Source organism: Lissotriton vulgaris, chromosome 1_1, assembly GCF_964263255.1.
Source record: "Lissotriton vulgaris chromosome 1_1, aLisVul1.2, whole genome shotgun sequence".
Lineage (NCBI taxonomy): Eukaryota > Metazoa > Chordata > Amphibia > Caudata > Salamandridae > Lissotriton > Lissotriton vulgaris.
Window position 1 is genome coordinate 69,621,020 of NC_141685.1, and position 11,223 is coordinate 69,632,242.

Sequence of the window (11,223 nt, forward strand, 5' to 3'; positions counted from 1 at the left end):
TAGAAGTTGGCTCCCCAGTCTTCTTGTCTTTTCTCTTGGTTGGTTGGGCCATAGTTTCAGGCTCCAAACCTACTTGTTCACTGTGCTTTTTGCTCTGTGCTCTGGTTTGCACACATGCACCAGCCTAGCAATACCCAGCATGGCTGCATGGGTTACTCACTCCACCTCAGCCCAGGCTGAGGTTTCCAGATCATTTCCAAGCAGGCAGTCAGCTGGTAGTTGTGAAGAGACCACTAATAGTTTTAGGCCAGAAACCTCCACCCAATTCAATGTCACCATAGCCATAGGGCGTTGAGTGTTAATGCTATCAGCATTGGTGACTGGGTAGGTTTTCCCAATCCGGTATTGCTCTGAGGAAACCAGCATTTCCTTCACCATAGTGATGCTGGCACCTGTATCCCTCAGGGCTTCTATTTTTGTTCCATTAATGGAGGGGTATTGTAAATACATTTTACAGGTGGGTGGCCACCCAGCTACACTGGCAAACTCCATACCCCCCAAGGAGACTAGACTAGCTTGAGTGTACTCCCAGATTTGCTCTGGGCACTCCTCTGATCCCATCCGTAGATTCACTGTCCCTGGAGTAGCTCGAATAGGTACCTTAGGGGTTTTGTTGTAGGGGCAGTTCTTACCTACAGTTAAATGTCCCAACTTCTTACAGTTGTTACAATAGGCCTTGTTAGGATCAAAGTTTCTTCCCCTATAGGGGTGAGGCACATAGGGAGTAGTTTGGGACCCACCCACCTGCGCAGGTGTTTGAAGCCCTTTAGAAGACTCAGACTTTTTATCCGGGGGATTCTCACCACCTTTCCCCTGGGGAGGTTTTGTGACCACTTTCTTTTGACCACCCCAGTGGCTGTCCACTCTAGTCTTGACCCAGTGGTCTGCCTTCTTTCCCAATTCTTTTTTTTTCTTTTTTTAATTTAGCAACACTTGAAAATTGTACAAAAGAGAGAGCATATTACAAATATCGCATGCATCAGCATAAATATTTCATAAAATAATTACAAATCGGATGGATAATACCTCACATTATCAGGGAATATAAAAGTATATCGAATAAAGATTTTTAACAGTGCTAATAATTTTAAAATCTTTAGGATCTTTAAAGTTTTAGACACATTATAAGATACGGGAATTAAAAGGCTAAACAAAGAAATGGTAGTTCATTATGCAGATCTATTACCATTATTCCAAGCATCAATGGACTCCCAAATTTTATATCCTTGCACTCTAGCCTTTTTCCCTCTACACGCGTATATTGCCTTTTCTTGATTGAAGATCCCCAGAAACCGTGCCAACCATATTTGAAAATTAGGGGGATCTGCCTCCTTCCATCGAGCTGCAAGGATAATTCTGTATACTGCGGTACCCATGAAGAGGCATGTTTCCTCTTCCTTAGTGTGCCTTAGAGTATTATCATGTCCCAGAAGATATAGAGTGGATGATTCAGCTACTGTGTGACCGAACACTTCTTGCCAAAAACCAGCTAACATTTTTCTAAAATATGTTAGTTTATCACATTCATAAAACATGTGAATCAAATGTGCAGGGCTTATTCCACATCTAGGACATTCTGCATTCGCTCTTTTCCCCCAAGAGTGCAGCTTGGCTGGTGTATAATACAAGTTATATATCATTTTATACAAATGTGCTTTTAAGTTGGAGGAAACAAATAGCTTAGATAAGAGCCGCAATGACATATCGATATCGACATTGGGATTATTGAGTTTACTTGCCCAGACAGCTTCAACATTCTCCAAGTCATCCTTCTGGCTTTCTATTAATATGTCATAGAGGGTACCTATCCTAGTTGAGGATTTTGCTATACAATCCAGTAAGGGAATGTTAGCGAGGGAAATATTTGGAGTTTTCAAGTTAAGGATCGTATTGACTTGGATAAATAAAAAAATATCTGTATTCGGGATTGAGAAATTGTTTTGAAGATACAGAAACCTAGTAGCTGGAACTGGATAAAGGAAGTCCCCTACAGTTAGAACCCCCAGATTTTCCCATCTTCTAGAAATGTCATCATTGACTTGTACTGGCAACAAGGAAGAATGCCATAATGGTGTATATTTATTACATTTTAAAATATTGAGATGTCTCGCAGTTTTTCTCCAGAGTTTATTAAAGAAATTGGGCGGTATGATGAAGGTAGTTTAGGGGGCTTTCCCTTTTTTAGGAAAATGACTATATTCGTATCCTTCCATGAATCCGGATTGATGCTGCTCCCTTGAATCCCTACAAATAGATCTAGGGTGTTATAAAATCTCCCAAAATTTTATACAATTCTAGAGGCAGTTTGTCAGGGCCCGCGGCTTTACCCGAGGCCAGTTCTGATAGGGCGAGTTGTACTTCAATATGCGTAATATTCTTTTACAGGTCTTCCCTAGTAATATCGTCTATGACCTTATTTGATTCAGACTCGGTTAGCCATCTAGTCAGGGCCTCTTTGATTACTTCATAATCAAGCGTATACTCATTTTGATATGGTTTTTGGTAGTATTTTCTAAAAGTTTCTAATATATCTTCCGGCGATGTATATTCCTGACCCTCTACTTCAATGATGGTGATTGTATTAAGAGACTGCTTCTGGTGGGTACGTAAAACAAGCTGCTTCCCAACTTTCTCCCCATCTTCGTAGATCTTATTACGATTTGACTGGAAGGTCTCAGCCGCCTTCTGGTTGAGCCTACTATTTAGCTCAGTTTTAAGAATAAGCATTTTCTTAGATCACCCCATCCTCGCCTCGCATTATTAGAGTGGTGTGCTTTTCCTCTGTTTTAACTAACTCTTGCATCTCTAGCTTATTAGCCTTATCCACATCTTTCCTGCGCTTAGCTACAAAACGAATTGTCTCCCCCCTAAGTGCGGCCTTGAACCAATCCCAGACTGTGCCCCGGGATGCACTATATCAGTTACAGTCAAAGAAACCCTGAGTCCATATGTATTCGATATAGTCTTTATTCACAAGCAATTTTCTATCAAAAGTCTATACTGACTGAGGCCTGTTAAGATTGGTGATATCGAGTGTAAGGGCTAAAAGATTGTGATCTGAGATGATCTTTGGGAATTTACTAATTAGTGCCTTGTCTGAGCAATCTCTGGTTACCCATATGTAGTCGATCCAGACATATTTGTTGTGAGGATGTGAGAAATAAGTATATCCGGGGTTAGAGTGTCGTTTTATGTCCCATATGTCTATTAAATCTAAACTCTCTTTAAGCTGGGAAATGGCTCTAAACACTTTAGGTTTACGTCCAGCGTATGTATATTAGTCTTAGTTTTGTCTTGCCCCATTTTGCCTCAGATAAATATTAAAATTCCCACAAAATATCAATGTTCTGGGCTAAGAGGCTAACTCCAATTCAAGTTCCCTAAATGTAGAGGGATCGTCCTGGTTAGAGGCATATATTGAACAAATTGTAATACCAGTTTTGAGCTCAACGATAACCCACCTTCCCAGGGGATCAGCTGCCTTACATATGGCCTGTCCCAAAAAGGGTCTAGCTAATATGGCAACACCTCGGGTTCTAGATGTGTGTGTTGTAGTTACCAACAAGTTAAATCCAGGGACCTTCAATGAATCTCTTTCTTCCCATAGGATATGCGTCTCTTTTAGACATAGTACATCAAATGGATTTTGACTAAATATCCCACACAGCTGAGCCCTTTTTTCCCTATGATTGAGTCCCGCCACATTCCAGGAACATATTTTCAGTTTATCCATAATATTTTATTTTTGGTGGCTTACATCTAGTAGACTTGTTATAGATTCTGGTTTTACCATGTGAAAAGTGTATGCTTAACCTATAAATGTTACTTGTACAATTTTGGTTGCTTTTTTTACAGTTTTTCCCCCCTTGCCCCGCCCCCCCAACCCTCTCCCCCCAAAGGCCCCCTCCCCATCCCTGAAAAGTGAGGCGTGCAGACTCCATTAGAGTCTGTTTGATGAAAGTGCGTCTCCTAACCAGTGCTTAAATTAGATAAAGTTTCCATCCTACGGATTATGCAAATTTGAAACCTTATAACCCATATATTTTTGACCACTCTTTTTTCTTTCTTTTTTTTTTTTTATTTCCTTCCCCCTCCCCTATTCCACTCAGCCTGTCTCACCGTGGTCCCTCCCCCGCCCCCCTACTCATCTACTAGGAAAACTCATCTGGCTGAAGAGCTATGATTATAATTATCAACAAAGTTACAAGATATCCTTAAAACTCAAGAAAGAGAAGAGAAAAAAAAAGCAAGCGAAAACTGTACATCATATCGCATTTGAGACCATCTAGATATTCTTTCGCTTTGATCTCGGAGGTGAAAATTTTCATTTGTCCCCCATTTATAACTTTCAGCCGAGCGGGGTTGTTCAAAAATGCCTGCGCCTTCTTTTCTTGGAAGGGTTTAATGAGTTGGCGAAGCCGCCGACTCCTCTCTACAGTTGCGTGGCAGAAGTCCGGGCGTACGAAGTATGTTATTGACCCCCTAGATCAGTCTGTCTCACCGTGGTCCCCCGCCCCCTACACATCTACTAGGAAAACTCATCTGGCTGAAGAGCTACGATTATAATTATCAACCAAGTTACAAGATATCCTTAAAACTCAAGAAAGAGAAGAGAAAAAAAAAAGCAAGCGAAAAATGTACATCATATCTCATTTGAGACCATCTAGATATTCTTTCACTTTGATCTCGGAGGTGAAAATTTCATTTGTCCCCCATCCTCCTCACCCGTGTCAGGGCGGTGGGCATAGAGGGCCTAGCCTTCGCATGGCTCGAGTCCTTCCTGAGCGAGAGGGCTCAGGCGGTCCACCTTGCCGGCTTCACTGCTGACTCCTGTAAGGTGGAGTGTGTTGTTCCCCATGGCTCTTCACTGTCCCCTCTTTTGTTTAATTTATACATCTACCCCCTCATTTTTATGTTGCAGCAGCTCGAGGTCACGGTGTTCAATTACGCCGATGACCTCCAGCTAATTTTCAACCTCTCCCACTCCCCTTCATCCGCCCAGAATGTTCAAACAGTTATGCTGTTCATTCAGGACTGGATGAACTGCAACCACCTCAAACTCAACCCGGACAAGACAGAGTTGGTCTTGACCGGAGGTGGTTGCAGTCCCTGGTCTCCCTCCTATTGGCCCCCATCACTTGGTGTTCCCCCACTCCCGGCCCCCAAAGTCAAAACCCTTGGGATTCTTCTCAACTCACAACTTTCTGTTCACTCTCAAGTTAGTTCAGTGGTGTCCTCCTGTTTCTTTTCCCTTAGGACAATCAGGAAGATCTCCCGCTTCTTCTCCCTCCCGGCATTAAAAGTCATCGTGATGGCAATGGTGCTCTCGCGCCTTGATTATGGTAACATAATCTACAATGGCGTGCCGGCCTACGCCATCCATGGCCTGCAACTAGTGCAGAATCAGGCCGCTCGCCTGATCCATGGCCTGCCCAAATTTCACCGCGCTACTCCTCTGCTGCAGGCATTACACTGGTTGCCTGTGAGAGAGCGAGCCTTATTCAAACTTGGCTGCCTCACTTTTCAGGCCAGGATGGGGACCGCTCCCGAGTTTATTTGCTCAGCCATTAAGCCCTACCTGCCGGGCAGAGAACTCCGTTCCACCCATATGGCACTCCTGGCCACCCCCCGTTTTAAAAAGAAGAAAGCTGGTGGAGCTAAATTTGCGGTCCTTGCCCCAGCCTTCTGGAACTCTCTCCCTGTGCGACTTCGCACTTCACCTTCTTATTTAGAGTTCCGTAAAAACCTCAAAACCTTTCTTTTTTCCCGAGCTTTCGCTGTCTAGCCTCCTCTTGCTGCTGTTGCTGGTCGTAACCTGAAAAGCGCCATGAAACCGCGTGGTAAAAGTGCGCTCAATAAATGTTTTTAAATTCAAATTCAAATTTATAACTTTCAGCTGAGCGGGGTTGTTCAAATATGCCTGCACCTTCTTTTCTTTTTTTTTGAAAACACATTTTATTGATAGATCACATAAAAAAGGTCGCAGACCCCTGCACCCCAGAGGTATCTTCAGGACACCAGTATACATCAGCCATAACGTAATCCATCATTTTGTTCATAGTCAAAGCATCGGGATCAGTGTACACAACTCAACTTTCCCCGTCCCAACTCCCATCCCCCCCCCCCCCCCCCACCCTCCCAGACTCCATCCCACCCGGATCCCCCCCCCCCGCACGGTACTCAACCTGTCCTGTCCTATATACACACACAGTCCAGACCAGAGCGGACTCAAGCCTCAAGATCAGGGTCTGGTTCCGCTGGTGGCTCCAACCAAATGCCCCTATAGTCTGCCCATCTTTTCCAAATCTTGAAATGCTTGCTAAGGCAGCCCCGAGCCAGGAATATGGGTTTCTCCATCCCCATACAGAAATCTAGGCCCCTCTTCCATGCTACGAGCGAAGGGGCCTGCGGGTTCTTCCAGGCCCTTGCAGTGTCTCTCTTGGCCACAGTGAGGCCTGGCAAGAGCAGGTGTCTCTTGTATATGTCGCCTCCCACCCCCTCTAGCACATGCAGAAACCCCAACCGAGGCGTGCGCGGGAGCACCCAACTCAGCGCCTCTTCCAACCCATTCCAGACGCCATTCCAGAATCCACCCAACCGTTCGCAACTCCATACTGTATGAAAGAAGGTGCCCTCTTCGTGTCCACACCTAGTACAGTCTGGGGAACCAATCAGGCCCGCCCTCCAAAGCCTCTGTCTGGTATAGTACACCCTGTGAAAGTATTTGAATTGTATCAAGCGAAGAAGGACCGATATGGTCGCCCCTCTGGGACCCCCCATCGCCTCATTCCAGTCCTCCTCCTCCAGCGGTCCCACCTCAGCCTCCCAGGTCTCCTTAAGTTTCTGCAGATCTGAGGAACAGTGTATGATCAGGGACTGGTAAATACGTGAGATTTTCTTTGTGTCCATGCTTCCCATAAAGACTCGGGCCTCTAGTGGGCTAAACTCGTGAAGGGACGTCAATCCCTCCAGTTCTGGGGCTAGGGCATGGCGCAACTGCAAATACCTGAAGAACTGCGTGCGGGGCATTTGAAATGCTGTGCTGAGCTCCTGGAATGACTTAAGCGTTGTTCCTGACATAACGTCCCCCAATCGGGAGATACCAATTGCGTCCCAGCCTGAAAAACCGGAGAGGACCGCCAAGCCTGGCAAACGGCCGTTGCGCCATAGGGGGGTTTCCTCAGTTAGGGTCTGCCAACACCCCATCCTCCGCAACGCCCGTTTCCAGACATCAAAGACCACTTGCGTCGCTGGCGGCAGGCTCTTACGCCCCCTCGTTTCATACAGCCATGTGTGGAGCGTACGCGGTCCCATCAGTAGCCTCTCTAGTGCATATGCCGGGTCGCTCCTCTCCCCATACCACCAATCATTTAACACTAATAAGTGGGACGCCTGGTAGTAGGAAAGCACATCTGAGGTCGCCAGCCCTCCACAATATGTGGAACGAAAACATTTACGCAACGCCACCCTAATCGATCCTCCCACCGAGAGGAATTGCCCAAGAGCGGAGTCCACCTGTTTAAACCAAGAGGGCTGGATCGGGTACTGGTGATTTTGTAGTCCGGGTAGGGCCACCATTTTAAAAATGGCTGATCTGCCACAGATGGTCAGCGGCATCCGGGACAATACTTTAATGTCCGCTTGAGTCCGTTCCCAGACCGGCGCTACATTGCGCTCCCATGCAACTGCCGGCAGCTCTGTCAAAAACACTCCCAGGTACTTAAGGCCTCCTGTTGCTTTCTGCAATTCCGATGCCCAGCCTCCCAGTATCGGGCCACCCCCCAGTACCCAGAGCGTAGATTTGCGGGGATTCATGTAGAGTCCGAGGTTTCGCCAAAGATTTGCAATATACGCAACAGGCGGGGCCCTGATCTGTTAAGATCCGTTAAGAAAAACAGGACGTCGTCCGCGTACAATGCGATGCGGTCCGACACTTCCCGCGACCACTCAAGCCCCCGCATCTGTGCATCGATCCGGACCCAGGCCGCAAGAAGCTCCATGGCTAGGGCAAATAAGTATGGAGAGAGGGGACAGCCCTGTCTGGTGCCCCTCTGCGCCTTCTTTTCTTGGAAGAGTTTAATGAGTTGGCGAAGCCGCCACCTCCTCTCCACAGTTGCGTGGCAGAAGTCCGGGCGTACGAAGTATGTTATTGACCCCCTGGATCTTTTTGCTTCTGGCCTGGCCTTCTCAGCAATTGCCTGTCTTAAGAGGAAGATGCCGAAATAGACTAAAATAGCCCTTGGATACCCCCCCAGGTTTGACCGGGTGTCTTCGAGTAAGAGGGACACAGTGGGCTCGTTGAACTTCTAAGTCCCAGTTCTAGCAAGACAATTCAGGGAAGGAGAGTCACGAAAAAGTTGTATTACGAAGGAGCGGGCGTCTCCCCCTTCAATTTCCTCAGGGATACATAGCACGCGTAGATTATTCCTACGTAATCGATTTTCCATGTCCTCCAGCTTCCACCTCACATCTGATAGTTCAGCCTCATGTGCGTCAATCTGTTCGTGATTTGCAGCCGTCTCAGACTCATTAGAGACAATTCTAGACTCTAAATCTGTCATTCGATCACTAAATGTCCCAACTTTTCTTGAGAGTTTGCGCACCACCCCTTGAGCCTTACGGAGAGCAGCTTGGGCCTTGCACCCATCATTAGATGTCTCCTCTCTGTGCGCCGTTATAGCTTGAAGTACAGTTTCAATTGTAGGTGAGGTTTAGCATTGGTATGTTGGGGAGTCTGAATGTTGTGTTATATTTACAAAGCCTGGCGGTGCTAATGATGCTGTGAGGTGATTCGATGGTGTGTAGTCCCAAGCTAGCTCTGCTGTATCCTGATGGCTCTTTCTGCGTTTTAGGACAGTTTTTTGGCCTGCTCTATTCTCTTTTGCACTCATTTTGTTGTCACCTAAATCACTCAGAGGAGATCCTGTGTCATCAGACCACCCATGTTCGTCCGAGAATGAGAAAAAATCGCTCGGATCTTTATCTCTGTCCGGGTCGAAATCGATACATTTTTTGTTAATTTTAGCTGCCATAGAACTCATTGGCTCCGTCTGGGGCACTTCTATTTGAATTGTGCTGTCAGGCATTTTGCGATCATCTGTATGCACCTGAGTATCTATAGGGATAATGTAATCGATGGCTATGTGGAGGGGAGTAGTAATTTGTTCAGCCAAGTCCGCGGGAGTTCCACCCCCTTGTACCTCCACACCCCCTATCACATTCATGCTTGCTTCAACCCCAGCTGCTGTATCATTATGTGTAGGGCTTACTGTGTTAGCGTCAGTTGTCCCTGTTATCACAGTTATCCCAGGGACGTCCTCGTCGCTGCTTTGCTGGTTACTCTGCTCATCCAGCGCTTTCGCCCCCTTCGCGGCTGCTGGTGTCTATTGAGTTCCCGGCTGACTCCTCCCGCCTCGACCCAGAAGGAGTTTCGCCGGCGTCTTCCGGAGGAGGTCAACGACAGAGGGGGCAGTCAGACTTCCCTTCCGCGTAGAAGTTACACCCTGCTTCGGTGTCTTAGCTGGAATGTTTTTGGTAGCTCCTGGGGCAGGCTCTGGAACACCGCCTGCTTGCCTCACAGGTCCGCACCGTCCCGGACTGCCAGTCTTGCCGCCCTTACTTTAGCAGCTGCTGCCGCATTCTTTGGTGCCATGACGCTTCCACTGACAGCCACGGCACCCCTCCGCTCCGGAGCTGCGACAAGGTACGTCTGACCAGCGGTTCTCTGAGACTTGTGGCTGCCGCTGCACAGGTATCGGATCACTACGAGACCAATTAGGGATCCCAACGTTGCAACTTGACTCCTGATCGGCACTGTTGTGTCGTCTATGATCATGTTCTCCATTGCTCTGTTCAGGGGTTATTGCATTAGTGTATAACTTCAGCGGCAGGTTTGGAATTACTTCTCAATTTCATTTTAACCATTTAAGCTGCAGAATCCGCATATTTTCTTAGACCTCAGCACTCGTCTGTGCGCACTGCAGTCTCACACGACTTCCCAGTTGGGAAACCCAGTGATCACTCTCCTCCAGTTCTTAGGAATTCCCACCACACAATTCTTGGGGAGAAATTAGACCTAGGTCTACCAAATGCTGATGCAACTTTTCATTTGTGCAATTACTCAAAATGTGTTCCTTCATAAACAAATTATAAAGTCCAGTAAAATCATGCACATTGTGTCCAGTTAACCAACCATCCAGTGTCTTTACTGAGTAGTCTACGAAATCTATCCAGGATTGGGTCTGGGTTTTGTGAGCCCCCCTGAACCTAATTCTATACTCCTTAGTAGTGAGTCCAAAGCCCTCAATCAGAGTTTTCTTCATGAGGTCATAGGACCCTGCATCTGGCTCGGAAAGGGCCAGAAGTCTGTCTCTGCAATTACCAGAGAACAGTTCCCAAAGAAGTGCCCCCCAGAGAGGTTTCTTTAGTTGTCTGATATCACAAGCCCTCTCAAAGGCTGTGAACCACTTGGTGATGTCCAGCGGCCTCTCCACTGGTTTTGGCAAACATACCAATCTTGAGAGAGATCGCTATGCAGTGACTATAAGTCAGTTCGAAGGAAAAGAGAGAGGGATATGAGGGAGGAGGCCTGGGAAGGCCTCGATAAGGCGGCTAGGACATGCAAATGCAGAGATTTTTAGAAAGTAATAGACACTCCCTATTTAAAAAATACTAAGGAACCGACACTGGACTCATATGTAGGTGTCAATTTATATTCACCTCAAATACTGCTCCTGTGGTGCCCTCTAGTGACACAGATACTAAATTGCAGGTTTCTTTTTCACTCTCAGAAGTCAGAAGAGGGTTGGCGGCCTGTGGTTGCTGGAAAAACCCCAGGACCTGATGGGGTGCCGATAGATCTTTTTCGGGAAAACCAAGATTTGTGGGCTCTGCTGCTAACAAATGTTTTTAACAGCATAGTTATAGATGAGCCTCCACCTTCCTGGATGCATAGTGTAATCATTCTGATATACAAAAAAGGGGACTGGGGAAGCCCAAAGAACTATAGGCCTATCTCCTTATTGGACACAACTGCCAAACTTATGGGTTGGTTCCTTTTATTCAGGCTGGAAGAGTGGACCCAAGAAACATCTTAATGCAGGTGCAGTATGCCTTCCAGAGGGAAAAAGCCACTGCAGACCAATGTCTAAACCTGTCATTATGTATAGACAAATATACCAGATCGAAAGACGGGAAAATCTACATGGCTTTTATAGACGTATC